The 23336-nt window shown below is 54.8% G+C and overlaps 1 protein-coding gene across 2 annotated transcripts in view; it reads right to left on the minus strand.

The window, feature by feature from the left end:
- PRDM11 (PR/SET domain 11) overlaps positions 1–23040 on the minus strand; it is a 78274-nt gene extending 55234 nt beyond the window's left edge. For both annotated transcript variants that reach the window (XM_054587110.1, XM_054587111.1), the window contains exon 1: positions 22988–23040. The gene's annotated coding sequence lies outside the window, so the exon portion shown is untranslated. The remainder of the gene's footprint in view (positions 1–22987) is intronic.
- Positions 23041–23336: the final 296 nt, after the last annotated feature.

Raw genomic sequence — 23336 nt, forward strand, 5'->3', positions numbered from 1 at the left:
ACTCAGCGTCATGTTCTCTGACTGCCGAGATAAAACTGCAACTCCCTTACACTTTCTACCTCTCCTTCTTGGCTTTATTTTTCTCCAGAGCACTACTTGCCAACAAACTGATGTAGTACTCATTTATTTTATTTGCTGCCTGTCTCCCCAACTAGAATGTAAACTCCAGGAAGGAAGAGACGTTTATCTGCTTTGTTCATTCCTGCATCCTCTGCCGCGAGAACAGTGCCTGGTGCAAAGTAAGCACGCCATGCACATTTGTTGAATGGATTATGTAATTGGTGGTGGAAACAAAATTGAGGGAAAGAACAGTATGTGTAATTTGAGAAGCCGCAGAAAATGGTGGTTGAGAGCAAGGGTTCTGGTGCCGGGCTGCCTGGGTTCAACTCCAAGCTGTGTCGCTGACGGCTGTGTGACGTCAGGGGAGTTCCCTAGCCACTCTGTGCCTGAGGATATTAATAGCACCTACCTGCTGAGGATTAAATGAGTTAACATTTGTAATATACTTAGAATGGTGGCAGACACAAAGTAAGCTATGTAAATGTGTTATATAAAACAATCATGCCCCATTTTAATAAAATAAAAAGGACATGCATTGTCATGTGCTCATGTATGTGCATTGTAGCTCCAGGCTGTGCCAGCTGCTGCTCCCAGGAGTGAGGGCTAAGAGAAAGAGGGACTAATGTCTCACTGAATTTTACACCAGGTGCACGCATTTCTGATTTTAAAAAACAGATTAGTAATGCCTAGGGGTTACTCATTATTGAGGCTGGGTGAAAGGTGCGTAGAAGTTGATTATACTCTTCTGTCTACCCTTTTGCATAATAAAATGTAAAAAAATATAGATTAGTATTAGCAGTTTACAAATAAGTCCCGGGCTGCCCCGCCACTCCCCCGCAGCAGGCCAGTGAGTGGAGCAGGAGGAGGGGAAGGCATCCGCCACCCATGGAAGGAGGGTGGGCAGAGGGGCTCCTCCCAACCACCTGCTGTGCCCTTGGAAGGGGACCCTGAAGTCCAAACAAATTCCCTGAGGCCGACTAGGCTCCAGGATTCCAAGCGGCCAAGTGGAGCACAGCCAAATAAGGCTTGAGGGAAGGGGGTGCGTGCCTGTGGAGGGCCAGGGTCAGGCGGCGGGCAGCGTAGAGTCTCCGGGCTGAGGACACCAGGGCTCAGGGAGGCCACACTTGCAGATGACAAAATGGGAGGGTGGGAATGTCAGGAGTGAAAGAGGCCTGGAGAGGAAGATTCATTGAAAGATAACAGAAGCCACTCGTACTGGTGCCAGGGGACCTAACACAGCCTCTCTTTCCTCAGCAGCTTACCCCAGGGTGCTAATGCTGAAGGTGGGGAGTTAAAGCGCTCTGTCCCCAGGTCATGCCGATGGCTCTTAAGGGGCAGGGGCTGGGTACAGTGTGGTCTCACATCTTCCTGCCTCCTACAGGCTGGAGCTGGAAGGATGCTCCCAGACCTCCCGTCCCAACCCCCCCTCCACTTTCTAGACAAGGAAACTGAGGCCCAGAGGGGAGTGGCTTGCTAAGACCTTCCGGAGGAAGGCAGTGAGAGACAGGAGCCCATCGCCACCCAGTGATCGCCGGGCAGCGTCTCGCGCGGCCCCTGCATGTCCTCTGCGTTCTGGCACCTGCACTCCTCCTGACCCTCCGAGCTGGAGCCTCCCTTTAGTGAGGGAAGACCCCGGTGAAACACTGCGTGGTGTTTTGGCCACAAGAAAAGAAGTCCCCGCTGCCTGCACCGTGAGACCAGAGCAGAAGGCCTGTAGAGGGAGGGGCTGAAGCCCCAGAACCAGCCTTTACTGCCCCACGTCTCCTCCTCCTCCACCGGGCCCCCACCATTCTCACCGGCTGTTTATTCGCCAGATCTTGCCCAGAATCTCAGAAGTCACCTAAATCCTTGCTTCTCGTGGTGTGGTCCACAGACCAGCGGTGTTGCGATGACATGGAGCCTGTTAGAAATGCAGAGCCTGGAACCTCACCCCGGCCTCCCCCCGCCCCCCACAAAGGGAACCTGTCCTACACGCTGTCCTCTAAAAATCCAGCTGCCAGTGACATGGGGGCGCTGGGTTGATACCTCACTGGCCTCTCAGCCTCTGCCCGCTCTGGCTGCTCCCCACAAAAGATGCCCAGGTGATCTGCATGCACAGTAGAGAGTTTGAGAAGCACCAGTCTAAACTGAGAGATGCTCGAAGCCACGGCGTATATGACCACCAAGCATGCATGAGAACCTCTAACAGGGAGCTCACTATCAGGCAGCTGCGCTACCACTGCATCTTTGGACAAGTAAGACGTGCGTGTGCATGTGTGTGACGGGAGAGGTGGTCCGCCATGGCGTCTGAGTACACCTTCTGAGTGTGTCACACTGTAAGGCCGTGCCCTCCTCTGCCCCAGAGCCATTCTGGTAGTTAGTCACATTTAGTCACATAGTCAATCAAGTAGGTCAAGGCGACCACAGCATGAATACCGTGCAACGGCTCACTCCCTGGAGACGGGGAACTGGCTTGTTTACTGCTCACCACAAAAGGTGTCGAGAACTTCACCCTCAGTTCCGGTGCAGTGTAACCCACTGTCTGCACAGGCACATCCGAGTCCATCATGTCACCCACGGTGCTTGCGGGTGGGGTGCTACCATGCCAACGATCCTGCTGTTTGCTGTGCTGTAATAAACTGACTTGCTGACCCATGGAGTCTTGGCCACACAGCATCTGCGTCACGAGATCAGGGCCCTGTCTTGTGTGTATGTGTCTGGGGGAGGTGTCTGTATTTCTGTGCATTTGCCAATTGTGGCCATTTGTTAAGAATTAATTATCTTTCGGTCTGGCTGGTGTGGCTCAGTGGATTGAGTGCCAGCCTGCTAACCAAAAGGTCACCAGTTCAATTCCCAGTCAGGGCACAGGCTGGGTTGTGGGCCAGGTCCCCAGTTGGGTACAGAAGCAACCGATTGATTCATCTCTCACATACTGATGTCTCTGTTTCTTTCTCCCTCTGTCTCTCAAAAAATAAATAAATAAAATCTTTTTTTAAAAAAAGACTTAATTATCTTCGCACATACTCATGGAAAGACTCGTACATGTGGGCTCATACTAAGACCTTGACTGGAAAGGACTCAGTGGGAACTTGGCCTTTCTTGAGCCCCTACTGTGTGCAGAGCCTTCTGCCAGGTATTCCACTTCTTTATTATCTCACTGAATCCTCTCCACAGCCCTGCAGCATGGATTATATCCCCTTTTTAGGTTTGATGAAATTGAAGCTCTGCCTGCCACTCAGTCTCAAAAGAGTGAGAGGCAAATTATCTAGACACAAGCAATAAAGAAGTAAACAAAGAGTGAGATGATTTTTGACAATGATACCTGTGAGTGAAAGGTGGTGTGATCACTAATTATCATAATTACTGTCTGTCACGCTTGCTCAAACAAACGGCTGTTCTGGGGCTTCTCGGGCTCAGCTGACGAGCTCAACGCCAAGAAGGCACTGAGGGACCATGACATTCCACCAGGGAGGGGAACCTGGCGAGGACAGAAGACCTTCATCCTGGTCCTCCAGGAAGGAGGCAGGAGGGCCCCAATGAGGCTGATGCTGGGCTCCGTGCAGGGCGTTCCATGAACACTGCACAGGATATCCATTCGCTCACTCGTGCTGCGTTCCTGCGCTAGCGAGTGCCAGGCACTGTCCTTGGTCCTGGGGACCCCGACTAACCTAGGTCCCTGCACTCACGAGACTTGCAGCCTGGGGAGAATGTCCACAGCTTTTCCTCCTGGCACCCATTCCCCCTTCTGACACCAATGTCCCTGGAGTCCTTGGGAAGACCCCTTCTCCAAACACTCCACTCTGTAATAGGAACATGACCAAGGACCGACTGGCTAGCACTCCTATGTGCAGGTCATAGTAAAAGATGCAGGGAAGGGTATACCACTCAGCCAATCATGAGCTGCAGGTGGGGTCTTGGAGGAGCCTGCTGAATAGAGGGGCTGCTGAGAGAATGTGTACGTATGGATCTGCTGGCATCCGGTTACTGTGCCACCACATAGGACAGTCTGCCTAAGAATGGGGCTGGTACAGAAGAACACAGAGTAAGATGGACAGACCATGTCCTGGAGACACTGTGAGCTCCTGGATCCAACTGTGCCTGAAGCTGGCAATGCTCCTGGACTTCTCACTTTGCTGAGCCCATAAATTCCACTTTTGCCTAATCCTACTTGACTTGAATTTCCGTCTGATTGCATCTGGTTTTTTCAACAACTGAGTGAGCACAATTTTACTTGACTTGTTCTTCAGATAGAAAATGGAAGCTCAGAGAGGTTAAGTGGCTTGAACGAGGCTGCACAGTAGGTGTCTGGAGTCTAAGTCAAAGTCCATGCCCTTTCCACTACTTCACCGCATGGAGGTGACAGCTACAGTTGGGGGTGGGGTGGGATCTTTCCTGGCAGGGAGTGAAAAGACTCCTGGGAGAGGTGGCCACTGAGGGATAATTAGAGTGAGAACCTGCTTCAGCTAGAGACAGGGCTGCAGAGAGGCAGCAGAAGGAAGGATCCGCAGGTTACACACTGTGGGAAAATATTTTTCCCCAATTTTATTTTTGCTTTAGTTGCCAACTTTGAACAAATAGAAGGTTTCATGTAAAACCATGGAGGTTCAGCTTTTCTGGAAAACCAGAAGCACTAGGAACATCAGGCAGACAGTTCCAGGTGACAACAGTTTTCTGGACCGGGCAGCGGTGGCCCCGCTCAGAGGCGTTTAACCCCCGGTTCTCCAACCGGCCTGTGTCATGCAGGAAGGTTCTCTGCCTGGGCCGGGCATCTGAGTGTGCAGCCTGCATAGCAGAGTCCAAAATGCTGTGCAGACGCTGTCCTCTAAACACCCAGCTGCCGGTGCGATGGGGTTGCTGGGTTGGGACCTTACTGCCCTCCCAGCCTCTGTCCACTCTGGCTGCTCCCAAACCTCCAGCGCCCACAATGGTTCCTGGCACCCAGCAGGGGCTCAATAAATACATAAAGCTGTCCCTCAGTATCCAAGGGCAATTATTTCCAGGATCCCCATGGATACTAAAACCCTCAGATGCTCAAGGCCCTCATATAAAATGGCATATATTTACATATGCCCTATGCACATCCTCTTTATACTTTAAATCATCTCTAGATATAGGTAATACCTGGTACAATATAAATGCTGTGTAAATAGTTGTTATCCTGTCTTGTTTAGGGAATGATGACAAGCGAAAAGTCTATACCTGCAACCATCATGGCCCTAGCTACACAGTACATGTCACCAACAATATAGCATTTTTCTGAATATTTCCCATCTCCAGTGGGTTGAACCCCTGGATGCAGAACCCGCCGATGTGAAGGGCTGGCTGTACTTGGTGAAGGGAAGAAAATGAGGGGGTGGGAGCCGGAAGCTTCCAGGGCTGCTTCCCAGCGACCCCGCGCACCACTCCCCGGGGCACGGGAGGGCGAGGGGGGCAGGGCAGAGCAGCCCTGCGCCCACCGGCAAGAGGCAGCCTGGTGCAGAGGTCGGACTGGGCTCAGGAGTGAACCAGCCTGGGTGCACCCTGCGGCTCCACCGCTCACTACTATGTCGACGAGGGAAGTTATTTTACCTTCTGTGTCTTCAGTGACCCCTCCAAAAAATGCGGGTAGTAACAGCTGAATAGGGTTGGTGTGAGCAAAGTGATCAACAGTCAGTAAAGAACTATTAGCACTACCTCTTCCACTTATTCCCTGGCCTTGAGTAAGCTGCTCCCTTCTCTGAGCCTCAGTTCACCCGTCTGTGCGATGAGGCAGGGGGCTCTGACTTTCTGTGAGGACCTGCGCCCCCAGCATTCTGTGACTACGGAAATTCAGCATCCATGCACACTGCCGGCTCTGCCCCACAGAGGGGCACCCCCGCAGGTCCCCGGGGTCCTCCCACCAAACCACTCCACCGCAGAAATCTAAACAGACCCTAATGATCATCATGGTAAAACCATTTGACTCCGAATTCCTTTAGATTTAGCCAAGTTCCAGACCCAGGATCATTTGATTCCAAATTCCTTTAGATTTAGCCAAGTTCCAGCCCCAGGACTGCCGTGGCTCATTTACCCCAAATCACGATAACCCAAAGGTGCAGGAACGCAGCTGGAAGGAGCTGGCCCTCGGGGGCCCTTTCTGGGGTCCCTGGGTGTCCCCCACCCTTGCTGCTGAGAGCACGGGAGCAGGGCTCACCACGGGCGCCTTGCTGCGGCTGGCGCCCGGGCATCCAGCTGGCAGGGCCGTTTCCATTTCTCCCACACGCCCCCAGATGGGAAATGATTCATGAAAACCAAGAAGGTAAAATTAGCCCAAAGGCTGCCGAGTAATTTACGCAGCCAACAGCCCCGGGAGGGAGGGGAGGCCCATGCAGCCAGCTCAGTGTGGCCTCCCAGCCTGGCCACCAGGAGCCTCTGTCTCTGGGGTCTTCTATTTCTGGACTCAGCCTCGGGGGCTGTTGGCGAGGCTTCCGGAGCTTCCTCTGACCCTGCTCCACCACACTCAACAGAGCCGTGTGCGCTGCTCAGGACCTGCTGAGCGTCAGCAGGTTGCTGCGGGGAATGCAGGCATTTCATCCGCACCACAACCTCAGGAGGAAGGTGGCAGAGCCTGAATTCAAACCCAGATCTTGAGAACTACAAAAGCTGTGCTTCCCCTCGCCCCATGCTGGGTGTGGTCTGCCAAACCTCGAGGTCTCAGGGTGCGGCGAGGGGAGCAGATCTGTCGGGGATTCCTTGGCAAGCCCCACCACACCCTGACATGTGTGTTTCACAATCTCAAGTCTATTCAATACCAGAACCTGGTCCTCCACGCCAAGCCCAGTTGCCCCACTGCCAAGGCAGAGCGTCCCCAACATTGCAGTTTTTATTTTAATTACTCTCTTTAAAAGGGGGCGAGCTAACGCCAATGTAGGCCCTGAGGCCCAGATCGATACCTCCTAAAGGGGGCATAGAAAAGCAGGTGCCAGTGAGCCCCATGGTCTCAGGTTACAGGACCCAGAGAGGGGAAGCGACTCACTCAAGGACACAAAGCAAACCTGTGGTGGAGTCTAAGGCTAGGATGTCATCTCCTGAGTCCCACTGTAGAGAGCCTGCTGCCAGAGTTTCTACAAAAAGAGCAAAGCTGAGTTGAGCCCCTACATGTAGGGACAGCTGAGGTGGGAGTCACCCCTGAGACCTCAAGGGCCTCCCCCTCAGTTCTGCCCCAGGCACCTGCCCCCACTTCCGGAACCCACAGGGCTGGGAGGGCTCCTCAGAAGGCAGTAGTTGAGACAGACTGGAATCCTGCTCCACACCTGTGGGAACCTGGGCAAGCCACCTCACCTCTCAGAGCCTGGGTGAAAGATAGGCTCAGAAGCTGACAAGAATATGTGGGTGTGAACCACCCAGCAGGCTGTGAGTGTTCCACGGGAGTGCAAGGGGCCAGCAAGAATGCGGTCATGGTGCCTGCCCTCAGCTTCTCTGCCCCCTGGCTTTGCCCACTGCAGGCCCAAGGCCAGCCACAGGGGACACCCCACAGCCACTCATACAGAGAGAACTTGCCTCTGCCCCCGGGGCACGCAGCTGAGAGCCAGTGTGACAGCTTGGAGCAGCACCACCCACTCCCAGGACACAGCTCAGAGCGGCTCCCCAGAGCGAGCACAGCTGCCAGGGCCCGAGCCCTGAGCTCAGCACTTTCAAATATCACTGCATTGGCCCCTGGCCGTCCATGCTGGTGGCTCAGGACCCACTTTATAGTGAGAAAACCGCCATTCAGAGAGGCTGGGTCGCTTGTCCAAAGCCTTGCGTTCATTGGCGCAATTATTCATCTGACAAATGTATCCTGAGCATCTGCCATGTGTCAGGCACCGTGCCAGGAATAAGGCAGGTGTGTCACGACCTTGCGGCCCTCCTGGCCGTAGAGGCATTGGAGTGGCTCCCACGCAACCCCTGGAGCCCCCGGGCCGGGCTGCAGATCCCAGTTTCACCCTCATATGACCTTGGGAAGTCAGTTGGCCTCTCTGTGCCTCAGTTTCCTCAGCTGTAAATGGAAAATAATAATGGCATCTACCCCCGGAGGTTATTCTGAGGATTAAGTGAAATATCCCAGGTCAAGACTGGCACGTAGTATGTGCTCAATAAATATAAACAGTTATAATGGAGCCAGGACCCAAACCCACATCCCTCTGACACCAAGGACGATGCTCTTAACTCAAAGCCAGGCAAGGTCAGTGTCTTCAGTGTGGCCCTGCAGCATGACTGGCGAGGATCTACATCCAGGATGAGGAGGTGGTTTGAGTTTCCCGCTGCCGGCCGCCACTTCAGACCAGCGCCTGGGCCTTTCTGAGCCTTGCTTTCTCCAGGAGTCTTAAAAACGGCTCCGACAGCGGCTGCTCCCCTGCCTCTCTGGGAGAAGTATTCAGAGTCCCCAGGGTGGCTGCTGCCCCTGCCCACACCACAGGACAGGCTCAGAGGGCGAGTCCTCCCCCTAGAAGGGCAAATGACCTCAGCTGAAGCAGTCGCACTCTGTCCCATGCCACCTCTGGCTGCAGAGAAGGTCTGTGGCTGCCGCTGCAGGAGGGCTGGGCCCCGAGCCAGCCACGGCGCTTCTCGCCTCTCAGGAAATAATCCCAGCCGCTGCGCTCACTGACCACACATGCCACTGCCCGGAAGGCGAGAGGTCACCAGCTGGGCACCTTCTGCCAAGACGATCACATTGGGTGGCCTCATGGCGAAGAACTGCGTGAGGAGCCAGGTGGCCTGGGTATATCATTAACTCTGTCAGTGGCTGTGTGGTTTGGGGAAAGTCACTTAACCTCCCTGAGCCTCAGTTTCTACATCTGTGAAATGGCCTTGGCCGGGCTGCCTGTTTCAGAGGTAGCCGTGAGAAACCGGTTAGATGCTGGCATAAAGGTGGTTTAAAACCTGAAGGGAGGGGGGTGACGAGGTCATGAGGAAAAGGGCAACACGGTCATCCTTTCCGGCACTAAATATACAATCCCCTGCAGTGATTTGTCCCAGGCAAACCCCTGCCTGGACCAGCCAGTGTGGCTCAGAGAGGCCCCAGGACTCCCAGGGGAGAGGCTGGCCCCAGGCTGCTTTCTTCTCCTGCCCACCGTGCAGGCCAAGGGAGATCAAATCCCCAGCCACAACAGGCCCCATTGAGAGCCGGTAAATGTGTCTGAGGTGTGGGGTTACGTTACCCGGCTCCTGGCCACCACCGCCAAGCGAAGGGTCAGGCTGACCTCCTTCTCTCCCCGTAGGCCCCGGTCCAGAATCTCCAGGGCCAGCCCGGGCAGAAACGTGATGCCCGCTGCATTCCCAGGCAGCAGCCTCCTCTGGGAAATCAGTGGCCAGGGGGACGAGGCTGTTGCAAAGGCTGGAGCCATCCCAGGCTGCCCACCAGGGGCTCGGGCCCTCCGCCCACAGAGTCGGGGCTGGAGCTAATACAGGATAATACCATTGTTGGGATTATACCATTTGCCTGGCACAGTGCTTTGCGCGTCATACGTGTTAGCTTACTTGGTCCTCCCAGCAGCTCAAGACAAGAGCATCAGTGATATAGATGCTATTGTCATCTCTAGTTGACAGATGATGACACTGAGGCCCAGAGGTCAAAGTAGCATCCCCAGAAAGACCAGGATTTGAACCAAGGCATTCTGACTCCAGAGTCCACTTACCACCACAGCCGCCCAAGAGCAGGGTCACTCAAACGAGCCTTTGGAGTAACGGCAGAAAAGGGACCATGGCCACAGTTCCCAGCTCACTGGTGGGGACAGGGAAGCGGACATTCTCTCTGGCTCTAAAGAAGGGACCCAGGAACAGCAGGGGATCCAGAGGGAGACAACCGTTCTGTGCACAGTCTCAGTGGACAGATTTTAAAAGTGTTCAATAATTCTTTTTTAAACACAATAGGCTCCCGGAACCCAGCAGTAGCACTCTAGACATGCCCAGGAAGCCAGACTAGAATAAAGTCAGAATTAACCTAAATGTCCAGCAGTAGGAGAATGGCTAAATAAATAATGATGATCCTCTCCAAACACACTGTGTATCAGTGAAAAGAAAAGAGAGAAAGAGAAAGAGAAATTATGGTAACTCACTATGTAAAACCGTCACTAGACTTCCTAGGTCCAAAGTTAAGTGAGTAAAGCAATTTGCAGAACAGCTCTATGTACTACATGAAACTACATACACACACACACATTATAATGGTACATATTCCTCTAGGGTGGCAAGGTACAGAAAAAGATCTAGAAGGATATATAACAGAGTAATAACTGTAATGATTAACCGTGCAGAGGAAGCTGAATGTTGTGATATTGAGGAAGATAATATTTAGCTTTTAATATTTTATTTTTTTACAGTAAAAAATGAATGTGTATTCCTTACATAATTAAAACTCAGTAAAACAACATAGAAAAGACCCAATGAGCTGCCTGGGGACCCAGTCAGCTACCACTAGTCCCTGGTGGTTTGCAGGGGTCAGGGCGGAGTTAGAGAGAATTTGAATACCGCAAGGAGAGGTGGGTTAGCTGGCCCTTCCGAACCTCAGAGCTCCATCAGGCGCAAGTCTCCCTGCGGCACGAGTGCCTTTAGGGATGCACAGACCACCAGACCCTGGAGGAGGGAGAGGTGGGAGCAGTAGGCCCTCGCTGTGACCCAGTCAGAGATGCACAGACCAGCTACTGCGAGTCTCCTGCTGCCCTGCCTCTCAGTCTCCTTCCCTGATAACTCCGGCCCTGCCCTGGCCCGGCAGCCCCCAGCCCCTGGCCTGCCCGCCCGGCCTCCGCCTGACTGCCAGGGAGAGGCCCTGTCTCCGGGAGGAACGCACGCTGGCGGGGAGAGTTCAGGGCGTGAGGAGGGGGAGAATGCAGATGGGAAAAGCTCACAGGGCTGATCGCCCCTGACGATGACCCTGAGCCCAGCCGGGGGCAGGCCCTTGGCCCTACTCAGGCACTGGCCCCTGACAACACAACAAGCAAAGGTCAATGAAGTTCTTACCTTCGAGACAGCTGTGGGGTCAAGAGAAGGGCCAAGAGAGGCGGGTCTGAGTCCCAGCTGTGCCTGACTTCCTGCAAGACCTTCACAAAGTCTGAACTCCCTGGAGCCTCAACTCTCTCAACTGCAAATTAGACTCATAGTATCCACCTCCCCAGCCTGCTGTGTAGACAAAATGAGATACATCCACGTAGCCTCTGTGAGAGCCATTCGGACTCCCACAAAATACAAGGCCCCATCTACGCCGTTGATACTGGGAAGTGAGAAAAGGGAGTGGCAACAACTGAACTCCGAAAGCACACGGACTTTCTGCAAGTCTGGGAGCCTGGGTACAGCCAGAAAAGAGCCATTGCGAGCCCCAGGCAGGACCCGGGAGGGAAGCAGGCAGGGGAACCCTCTGGGGGGAGGGGGGGCGCAGGAGACGGGAGTGAGCCCAAAGAAGCAGAGGAGCCTTTCTTGGCCACTGCCCAGGGTGCTCGAGGAGGGCAGGGAGCCACTGGCATGTGCCAGGGAGGAGTCTGGTTTCCACCTGAAACTGGGGGAGGGGCCCCTCGGAGCCGGGCCAGTGAGTCCTCGCCTCACCGTAGCCCCGGGAACTGGGGCAGGGGCAGGCGACAGAATGCAAGGAGAGGAAAAGCAAAGCAGTCTCTGAAAGAAGCTGGCAGGCTGCGAGGAGCAAAGGGCACAGCCTCGGAGGATTTAGTCTGGGAGGTACAGTGGCCTGGGCCCTGGAGAACGGGCTCGGGAGGTCCTGTGACGAGGGTCGCTGAGAAACAAGGCAGTCCCACGCGGTACTCACAGTGCAGACAACAGCTCTGGGAGGCTGCAGCAGCAGAACAAGCCTAGGGGGGCGAGGGTGGGGGGTGGTCAGCTGCCCCAGAGCTGCCCTACCTCATCTCAGGGAGACCCTCGGGCTATGGCAAGTACTGAGTCCATCGTGGAACCGGCCCAAGGCAGAGTCAGAGAGGTCCAAGCACACAAGCCCCCAAGAATGACCAAGGCCACTATCAAAACCAAAGCACCTCAATGACTCTCGGCCCTAAAGCCTGTGCCTGGACAGGCTGTGAATGTCTTCGCAGCCCCGTCCCACGGATCCCAGGTGGCTAGGCTCCCCGCTGAAATGCAGCCAGACAGCCTGGCCTGCTGTGTGGGGCCCAGCTGACAGGGAGCTGCAGGGAGGGAGCGAGAGGCTGGGCCACCCTGAGCAGGGGCCCAGAGGAGGAGGGTGTAGGTGGGGCTGGCGGGAGAGGTGCTTCCCACAGCTCCCTCCCAGGCAAGCTGGCGCTTTCCCCGGACTTGCGGCCACATGCAGGCCCAGGCACAATGCAGTCTGTCCCCAGCAGCCCCAGGACAGGGCAGGCTCCTCTAGGGACAGGAGTTTGCTCGAGGGACACGGATCATGGCAGCTACTCCCCGACAATGAGCTGTCTGCTCCCTTGAAGTGGCCCAGGCTGGGACGTTAACCGCTCCTCACCACCTGGAACTGGCGGTCACTCCTCAGGCCACAGATGCAGGTGTCAGCCCTAGCCCATCGGAGCGTTCGTGCAGGGAGCAACTTCAGGCCATCGTCCTTGCTCACTTCCTAAGCGGACCCCACGCCATCACACACCAGGCTCCCAGTGGCTGCCCCCCGTCCCCCTCAGCCTCGAACCTCGGCCCTCCCTCCTGGTCACACTCCTGAGCGTGACTCTGGACTCCCGGGGGTGGCCGGCACTCCCACCTTGACAGAGTGCTGCACCGGTTGCCTAGAGCAATGGGGACAGGAGTGTACTGCCAGGGCCAGCCGGCCGCACCAGATGCCAACCCACTGACCGGGACGGCAGGAAGGCCGGCCCTCACACCAGGGGACCACCTGCCTGTCCAGCCAGGACTGGCTCACAGGGCAGCCAGGCTGAACTATGGGGCTGGCTGCCTCAGAAGGCACAGGACAGGCCTGCTCACCAGCAACTCTCTCCACTGGACACCAAGAGGCACCTTCCTGAAGGCTGAAGACCTGAAGACTGAAAGGAAATATACCCGCATGGCCCCTTTAGTCCTCTAAATTGAAACGCCTCCTTAAATGCCTCCTTAAACACCCCTTTAATCTCAACCCCTTAGCCTGGCATTCAAGGCCTTCCCAGCCTGGCCCAAACTTGCCTTTCCAGGGAGGTCTCCCCACCTCTTCTCCAAACACCCCAGATCCCTTGCCATTCCCTGAGACAGAATCCTCACGTTGCCTGCCTTTGCACATACCGTTCCCAATGCCTACAATGCCCTTCCCTCTTCCTGCACCTGGCAAACTTCTGTTCCTCCTTCAACATCCAGTTCAGCCTCAGCCTGGGAAGGCTAACCTATGCTCTCCCTCCCCCATCGCCCAGAGCAGAATGACTCGCTCCTCTCCCCACCTCATCCCTCAGCAAGTAGGGCACTTCCTACCTTCAATCACAATTAGGATCTGGGCCAGAGCTGCTCAAACTATTTGTGGTAAAGAGACTTTTTTTTAAGTTTTCCAATCTGTTGCCAAGTGATGCTTTTGTAAATTACAATGAAAATGGCGTGGCAATGGCAAGTTGCAATATGAGTTTCTCAATAGTTACTCTCTGTATCTATCGTGCTGCAGACCAGTAACACAGAGCGCACAGTTGGGCAGGGGTCTGCAGACCACCCTCTCTCTCTGTGGCACTGGTGGGGCCCTGCTCCTGGGGTCCCCAGAGGAACTTGAGGGCAGGGACCATCAAACCATGTGTTTGTGTTTGGACCTCCAGAGCCCAAGGGGGCGCTCCATTGCTGACCCAAATATTGGATGGGAAGGTTCCCACAACCCTGTAACATGGGCAGTACCTGCGCTAGGCATCCCCATTTGTCAGGTGAACACACAGAAGCACAGCCATGGTGACTGGCCTGATGCCACAGCTGGCCAACGTTGTACATTGTCCATATGTCCCAGCTTCAGGAGGCCAACACTTGGAACCCGCAAGGCCTCCAGTCCACCCGCCCTCCCCGCACAGGCTCCTACAGCATTTCCCACTGCAGTAACAGTGAGGTAGCCCCACGCAGTGGTGAAGACTCAGACTCCAGAATCACATGGACTGGGTTCACATCCTGCCTCAGCCTTTTGGAGCTGTGTGACCTTGCGGAAGTCACTTCACTTCCCTGGGCCTCAATTTCTCCTCTGTGAACGGAAGCATCGCAGAGCAGCTCACTGCTTCAGGCAGGGCCCCTATGCGCCATAAGCCTATTTCAGGCTTGGCTGTGATTGATGGTTTTAAAAGATGCGACAGCCCAGCCAGAAACTTTACCCTGGATGCTCCCTATCTGCTCACCCTCCTCCCAAGACCCAACGTCTTCTCTTTCAGGGTAAATTCTTCCCTGGCTGCTAAGTTTGTTGATTTCCCTTGAAGTGTTTACCTCCCTGCCCTCCCCTTCCCCAGGCAAAGGGGCTTCTCCTTTCTCACCCTCCGCTTCCCTGGGACACCCTGAACCTCTGATCCTCTTCACTGTCTCCCCCGTTACAGCCCCCTCTGGCTTTCCCTCTAGAACATGGCTGGTCTGCGGAGGGATTTTAAACCACCCTGAAAAATGCCACCCTGTTTGATGCGGGGTGATGAAGGGCTGCGCTGCGAGGTCAGAGATGGCCCAAGCCCGCAACCTCCTCCCTGCCCACCCATCACCCAGAGCCCGCCCTCACTGTACCGTGGGCCATGACAATGCTGAGTGCACTCCAGCTGAGCCACAGTCAGCTGACCCCACAAGAGGCACATGCCCTCCTGGGGCTGTGGGCCCCTTGGGCTGTTCCCCGGGCCCCTCAGCCAGCCCAGAGATACGTGAGCTGGCCAACTTCATCCCTTGGCCCTCGGCCCTATCCCTGGGGGGAAGTGCAAGACGGTGGAAGAAGCCGCCCTGGGAAAGCTGACATTGTGGGGGCGGTTTCACATTTACTTGCTTGGTGACATCCATAGCAGCCCAGCTAAGCGCCTGAGTCAAACTGATCTCGCCTGAACCCTGCCACGAGCCTGAGAGACGGAGCCCACTGGTCACTACCCCACTCCCCACCCTCTGTTCCTTCACGCACATTACCCAGGGTGAACTCCTGCCACTGCAAATATATATATTTTTTCCTTTCCTCGCCCAAGGACATATGCTTACCGATTCTAGAGCAAGGAGGGGAGGGAGGGAGAGAGGGAGAAAAACATCGATGCGAGAAACATCAATTGGCTGCCTCCCGCACCGCCCCAACAGGGACTGAGCCCGCAATCCAGGCCTGTGCCCCAACTGGGAATTAAACCCGTGACCCTTCAGTTCACGGGACAACGCTCCAACCAACTGAGCCACATGGGCCAGGGTGCCACCTCAGATAGTCAAGCAGCGATGCATCCGACAGCCTCTCCTTTCCGAGGGTGGGGCACAGAGACTGAGCCAAGTGCTCTCAGAGGTCCCCATCTGCCGTGATTTCAGGAGGTCCCCCATTCTGCTGTGAATGGAGTGCAGAAGGGGTGCTAGATTCGGGGGTAGAATTTTAGCTCGGTCACTCCCGAAGTTGTATGACCTTAAGTAAGTCCCTTCCCCTTTCTGAGCCTCCGTTTTCTCAATTATAAAATGAGGGTCATGAGAGCTGACCTGCCCTTCTCAGGCTAATAACAAGGGATTTGGGAGAATGTGAAGGTGGGAAGAGGGTGCTGGGTCCCCTGACGGATCAGGTGGGGTAGGGAAGAGGGGGCTGGAAGGGAAAGCTCTAGAAGGCACTGAAGGCTCTAGAAGCCCAGGGCCTCAGTTCAAAAACACGGTCCCCATCCCTCTGCACCCACCCTTGATCTGAGGCTGATGCTGGGGCACAGGATGGCCAGCAGCCTCCTGCCCTTTTCCACCTCTGTCCCCTCGTCCAGCGTCATTGCATTGGAGGCTCTTGGTCTGTCCAGAGGTGCCTACCAGTTCTGACTCATGCAATGGGGAGAGGGTCCTGAAACCAGCGTGCAAAGCAAAAGCTTATAAATCAAATTCCTGCGCTTAAGTACCCAGGCGACCTGCTGGGAGTTGTTATGTAACTCCTGAGGCTTCCTTTATAAATGCTGGGAGGTGACTGCAAAGATCAGAGTAAGGCTGGGTGACGGAGAGCTAGTCACTTAAGCTCTCTGGATCTGAGTTTCCTTGTCCATAAATGGATGTGGAAGCAACCTCATGAGGCTGTTTGCAAGCGCCCTTGTGCTCAATATTCTTCTTAAACTTTGGTCCTGAAAACACGGAAGAAAAAATTTTCTTCCGCAGAATGTAGCACATGACTGACAATACTGTCTTCATTTAAAGAGACAAAAACTGAGGCCCAGACATGCTTGGCCTTGAACACTAGCCCATGGGGGTGTGGAAATGTCTGAAGCTGTGGTCAGGTCACCTTTGGGTAGAAGGACCCCCGTGATGCACTCACTCCATCATACCCAGGCACTGCTGTCTCCAGCAAGGGGTACAAGGTTACTTCCGTGCCCTGGGGCATGCCTTCCCTCTGGTCGCGACCTCATGTTGGAAGAGGCAGCCCCTGAGCTGGCCCTATGCCACACATTGGTACTCGGGACTTCTTTCTCTGGGGCCTCCATGAAGCCGGCTCTATTATCACCCCCACTTTCCAGATGAGGAAACAAGCAACCCCAAGAGGGGCAGCCTCTTGCCCGGGTCTCCCAGCTGCCAAGTGGCTGGGCAGAACGGAACCTGAGGCCAAGGCACTGTCCCACCCACTCACCTCCTGGTTCCCTCTCACGTCCCTGCTCCCTGCCAAGTGGCCAGCCCAAGGCACTTTGCCAGGTCTTCTCTGGGGGCGCCCTGGGTACTCAGACACAGAAACCAGGCACACTAGGGAACCAGTGGCCCCCAGAACTGTGCTGTTACCCACCCATTTTGAGCCCCAGCATGGGAGGGCCCCAACTTTCCCTTCTGGAATGGCCACCACCAAGCCTTCTTCCTCCTCGTCCTCTCCTACCTTGATTACTGCAATAGCCTCCTAATCGGCCTCCCAGCTTCCTGGCCTCCAGCCTCACACCCAACCTACTGCTGCTGCTGAGCTCTGGGACCTGGATCTGACCTCCACATGGACTCACTCCACAGGAAATCCTCTGCGATTCCTGCAGCCGCACAGACAGAGAGCGAACTCCTCAGCATAGTGGTCACAACCTTTTACAACCTGGCTGAGGAAAGCATCAGGGTTAGGTGGGAGGGCTCAGGAGCCAGGCGGCTTGGGTTCGAATCCCAGCTCTGCTACTTGCCAATGGGGACACCTTGGACAAGCTATTCTGCCTCCCTGAGTGGCAATTCCCTATTTCCCCTAAATAATGTGGAAATAACAGGACCAACATCAGGGCTCTGCTGAGAAGATTAAATGAGAAAAATGCATGTAAAGCACTTTGCATGTACTAAATTCTCAGTTCACTCAGTCCACACCTATCTGTTGGCCTACTGCATTCATAGAGCAGTGAGTTAAACTGACAAAAATCCCAGCTCCCTAGGAACTTACATTATAGTTAAGGGAGAGCACCAAAGACAAAATAAATAAGTAAAACAGGGTGTGCTATCTGTGCTATGGGCTAAGGAAAAAAAGCAGGGAAGAGGGGCAAGGAGTATGGGTTGCGATCTTAAACGGGAAAGTACCTGTGAGAGGGTGATATGTGGGCTAATCTGACGGAGGTGAGGGAGCCTGCCGTGGAAACAGTGGGTAAGACGCAAAGCTCCTGAGGCACGGCCAGAACTGCTGTGTCAGTCATACTATTATTACTCTTATTCTTTTCCAGCCTCATCTCCCTCCACTTGCTCCCTCTCACACTTTCCAGTGAAACGAACTACAAGAGCCTCTCCAAACCCTTTTACGTGTCTTTGTACAAGCCATGCCCCATGTTGGAATGCCTGTCCCCTCTTTGGTTTCCAAATCCTACTCACCCTTCGCCCAAAAGGCCTCCTCCTCAGGGAAGTTTTCCTTGACTGAGAGTTCACAGCCGTCTCCCTTGCATCCTTCTGCTATAACCTGTAACTGCCTGGTTAACTGCCCACCCCCAGCACTGGCCTGTGAGTTCTGTGAGGAGGGTCTGGGCCCCAGACTGCACCCCTCTTCGCCCAGCACGGTGCCCGGCACCGGAACCGGTTAAGCGCATGTGCGCCGACTCCGTGATAAGCGAGTGAAGGACCGAGGCACGCCCGCCCCAGGCCACCCTCTTCCGCAGCCTTAGCCCAGGGCCGCCACCACGTGTGGCTGAGCTGGGAAACGCAGGCCTTTCCAACACAGATAAGAATCTGCAATAGGAAACGGGCTTTTTAAAAAAATAACAGCACATTCTTCTTTTTTCTTCATTGTTTTTTTTTTTTCCTTTCTGCATGGCTTATTTTTCCGGTGCAGCCCTTGAACCAGCTGCAGGGAAGCCCCTCCCAGGCCGCACTCTGAGAGCACGGGGCTCTGCGGCCTCCAAGAACGACGGAACCCCAGCAGGGCTCAGCTGCACCAGATGATTCCAGACCAGGCCTGGCACCAGAGCCCCCTTGCTCAAACCCCAATGGTGGGGGTTGGGGGAGAGGTTACCTCCTGGAAAACTGTTCTCCAGTGAGGGCTTTAAAACCCAGTGTGACATTTCCAAAGGGGCTTCCTCTTCGTGGGCCTGCAGTCCCCCAGCCTCACTCTAAGACGGCATCCCTAAAGAGGCGACATCAGGCTGCCAGAGTTCCGACCCTGGTTATACCGCTGTGTAACCCTGGATCCCTTACTTCACCTCTTGAGGCCCCAGCTTCCCCATGTGTGAAAGGGAAAGTCTAATCCCTACCTGCGGAGCTGTCCTCTGCAGAGAGATGTGACATGCTTAGTACCATGCCTGGCACACAATAAGCCTTCCACAAACATCAGCTGCCTTCGTCGTCATTACCTTCACCTTCCTTGTCCCTGGATCTCCTACTGTGTGGCCCTTCACTGAATCACCTCCTCTCCAGATCAGCAGAGACCTCAAAGTTCTGTTAAATCTCACATTCTTGCCCTCCTGGAATTTCTTCTCGTACATCCCAGAAAAAAAATGGTCCTTCTGGAACAGGGTCTCCGATGAGTACAGGGAGCACAATACCCGTCCTCGACAGGCCAGTCACTTTGCCCACCATGCCTGTCACCGCCTTCCAGCTGGACCCGCCTGCCCATACCCCAGGGAAGCAGGTCCATTAATCCTGACCTCGTCCCCCAGCGCTAAGTGGGCTCACAGCCAATGCTCAGGGACTGGTCAGAAAGGATTTACTGAGCAGCTCTTGTGTGCAGACACTGGAAATACAGGGGCACGTGCAAGCCACCCCAGGCCCTGCCCTCACGGAGTTTATGATCTGATGAAAGAGTGAGACTGCAACCAACAATTCCACCAATAAATTGTAAAATTGCTACTAAGATGAGTGCTACAAAGGAGGGGTCCATGGGTCCATGAGAGGCTGTAACACAGGGTTCAACCTAATCAGGGAGGGCTTCCCTGAAGAGGTGATGCTGAAGTTGAAAGATGCAGAACGAGGAGGGCCTAAGTAGCAGAGTGGAATGCGTTGTCAGAACAGAGAGGATGACATGAGGAAAGTGTTACGTTAGGTGGAACATGACAGAGGGGTACAGGATGGTGTCCCCACAGGGGATGGAGGCAGCGTACGGATTTCTGTCTCTCTCTCCTAACAGCAGTGGGAGTCTATGAAGGTTGTTCGGACAGGGGTTGATAGGCTCTGATTTGTCAAAAAGGTCACCCTGGCTGCGGAGGATGAGCCTTCCCAAGTCCATGTGTATAGTTGACCCTTGAACAAGATGGGTTTAAAAATCCACATATAAGTGGGCCCCTTCAGTTCAAACCCATGTTGTTCAAGGGTCAACTTCTTCAGTCTTTGACTGGGGCTCCGCAGATGTGGAGGGTCGATTTTAGTACGCTTTTGCAGAGTCAAAAGTTACAAGTAGATTTTTGATTTTGTTAGGAGCAGGGATTGGCACCCTTAACCCCCACACTGTTCAAGAGGCAAGTGTACTTGTCCCTGCCAGGAACACTCCTCTAGTCCCTGCGTTAGTCAGGACAGACTGGGTTAGGTTATGCTGCAGTAACAAACCACCGCCAAATCCCAGTGGTTTAAAACAACAAAGTTTCAGTTATCACTCATGTTGCATGTCCATTGTGGGACACCGAAGGGCTCCGCTCATGTAGTGATGCAGGGACCCAGACTGGCAGAAGCAGCCACCATCCCACCTATTGCTAGTTGCCACACCACAGCAAAAGAGAACTCTGGAGTGTCCATACTAGCAACTAAATGCTTTGATCCCGAAGTGACATGTATCACTATCATTCACACCTCACTGGCCAGTCACATGGCCGTACCCAAGCACTAGATTCAATCCTACTGTGTGCCTGGATAAACTGGAAATATTTAAGGGAGCACCTTAAGGACCACCACTCTCCCACCCCCTCTGGCCCTTTGCCAACCTTAACTCATTTATTAGATCACAACTGTTTCCATATTCCAGAAGGAGGGACCATCAAAGTGTGCAGGAGAGAACCAGGCTTGGAATGCAGCGATCTGGTGGAGGGTGGGAAATGAGGCCAAAGAAAGAGCAGGGGCCAGATCACTCAGAGGCTTTCAGGTCACGGTAACAATTTGGTTCTTTTTCCTAAAGACACTGGGAAGACTTTTCAGTGTCTTAAACAGGACATGGGAGGCCTAATGTGATCTCTGGAACAGACACTCTGACTGTGATGCTGATGCTAAGATTGGCATGCGGGGCGGCGGGGGGGGGGGGGGCGCGGGTTGCAGGTGGGCAGTTAGGATGCTCTTGCTGTTGTCCCAGGGAGAGTCAGTGGTGGCTTGACTAAGAAGCTGGAGAGGAGGGGATGGAAAGAAGTGGACAGATTATACATATAGACTAAGTTTCCCTAGATCTGGAGATGGAAGGGATTGCGGGAACAGTCACCAAACTTCCTGCCTTAAGAACTAGCAGGATGGTGGGAGCCTTGGCCAAGATCAGAGCCCTGGAGGAGGTTCGGGGAGGGGGATTATGCGACAGCCTTGGACTCCGTGTATTGGTCATGACTATGAGATAGCCAAGAAGGCAGGCGAAGGAGGCAGCTGAATAAGCAGGTATGAATCCTGACTCCTAGTCCAGTGGTCTTTACTTCTTCCACACTCGCCAACAATCTAGTACAGGTGAGGAAAGGAGAACAGATTTATGGAACACATCTATCTGAGGGGTCTAAAGGACAGAACTGTAACTCAAGTCAAAACGGTATATGTGATGGGTGTGGTGGCTAATCAAGGGCTCCTGGGACAAGTGAAGGGAGCCTCACATATTTGAGAATGTCACTGGGGAAGGGAACCAGATTCTGTCCCAGCTGCTCCTTGGAGTCCCTGTTGGTTTGGGACTGGACAGACCTGGGTGGCGCCTGTCAAGCAATTCTGATATTCCCAGGATAGTATATTCTGCACTATTTCCAGGGGGAGAGAACAACAGTTCTTAAATCATGTCAGCCATGGGCCAGGCATTTTATCTCTGCCATTTCATTTGATCTCACAACTGCCTTGACAGACAGGCTTTGTTGCCCCCATTTTAGGGATGGAGAAGCAAGGTTCAGACAGGTCAGATAACAGTACCAAGTCCACAGGGGAAGGGTTCCAATGGAAAAGCCCCTTTCCATTAAACTACCGCACACTGCCAAAGCTATATTCCCAGAGGGAAAGATCTTCAGACGTGTGTCAACAGAGCACTCTGCTCGCCCGCCTATCAGAGTTCGTAGGCAAAGCCCATGCCCCACTCCCCAGGGAAGAAGACCACAGCCTGTTAATTCTCTCCCATGGACGCCACCCCTCCCCCTAATACCTTCCTTCCCCTCAAGGGGAATGTGAGCAAAGGCAAGCTTGGGTGTCACAGGCAGGGTGCTCTATGGAAAAATTCCTTTGCCCCAACACAGACAAAACCCCCAAAGTTTATAGGGTTTCCAGGCATCAAGAGCATTCTCTCATTATTGTCTCCCGTCCCCGCGCACAAAGAACTGGGTGTGTTTCCTTTCAGCCACTCTAAATTATACACCACAGCCTTTTTCCACATGAAGCAAACGTGTAAGAAGGAAGAGAGGTTTAACATTTTTCTGCCCCAAGTCTCAGCCCATCCTGGGGGTCTCAGTCCCTATTGCGCAACCCGGGTCAAGACACAAGCAACTTTTCAACCAGCATCGCCCCGCGCCCAAGACATTAGTATTCTCCTTGCAGCGACTTGCCTAGGGCGAGCTGGCCTTGACCGGAGAAAGGTCATTGGCCAGGAAGTTTCCGCCGTTTCTGCAGATGAGAGTACCTTGGGGATTGCGAGTAGGGGAGACGGGGGCTACACTCCGGACTGATATCCCAAAGACTCTACACCTCAACTAAGACTTAAACCGTATTAAAGAAACGGCCTCCGGCCCGGCCACGTTTAACGGGAAATCGCGGACCGCAATGGAAAAAGCCCCACCGCATTCCGAAAAATCCGAGACCTGCACATCAGCCCCGGGCGCCCAGCCGAAAGTGCCCCCTAGAACTAGGCCAGCGGCCGCGACAAGCCAACCCTCCAGGAGCCTTCGGCGCCCCGCCCCACGCGTGTAGCTGTGTTCTCTTTCCAAACGCTGGGCCCGGGCCGCCGCTCCCATTGGTCGGCGGCCACGTCCGTCAGCGGGCGGGACGTCCGTGACGAGAAAAGGCTACATTGTAACAAGGCGAGCGAACGAGGAGCGAGCGGGGAGGAAGGAGGCGGAGGGGCGGCCCCCCGAATCCCGCAGCGGCGGCGGCAGCGGCGGCGGCAGCTACCTGCCGAGGGTTAACCCACCTCAGGGCCGGGGCGAACCGCCTCCCCCAGGCCTGCATCCGCACCACCCCTGTCCCCGCTCCGCCCGCGCCGGTCCCCGACCGCCCGCGCCCCCCGCAGCCGCTCGCAGCCCCTGCACCGGCGGACCCCGCGCTTGCTGGCAAACTGCCGAGCGCTTTCCGAAGCCATTTTCAATGGCCACATTGGCTACCGGGGCTGACTCACCTTCCCGGGAATGCTGCGGCAGCCGCGGGGCCCGGGCGGCGCAGGCGGCCCGGCGGGCGGCTCGGCGGAGGCGGCGCGGCCCCGGCGGGCGGCCCCGCGGCGGGAGCGGCCGCGCTGCGGCGCTCGGGTCCCCGGCGAGGCAAAGTTTCAGCGCCAGCCTCGGCGCGGCGGCGGCGGCGACTCGCTGCTGCTCTCCTCCCCTGCTTTGACCACCATCTTATTAGTACAGGAAATGACATGGAAAACGGAAGAAAGCGGCGTTTGGGGCAGACGCGGACCCCCCAATTCAGGGGCCGGAGCCGGGACTCACCAGCCGCGTCCCAGCCCGGCCCCGGAGAAAACTCCCGGA

Source organism: Pteronotus mesoamericanus, unplaced genomic scaffold, assembly GCF_021234165.1.
Source record: "Pteronotus mesoamericanus isolate MK-2021 breed Mesoamerican mustached bat unplaced genomic scaffold, CSHL_Meso_final scaffold_1066, whole genome shotgun sequence".
Lineage (NCBI taxonomy): Eukaryota > Metazoa > Chordata > Mammalia > Chiroptera > Mormoopidae > Pteronotus > Pteronotus mesoamericanus.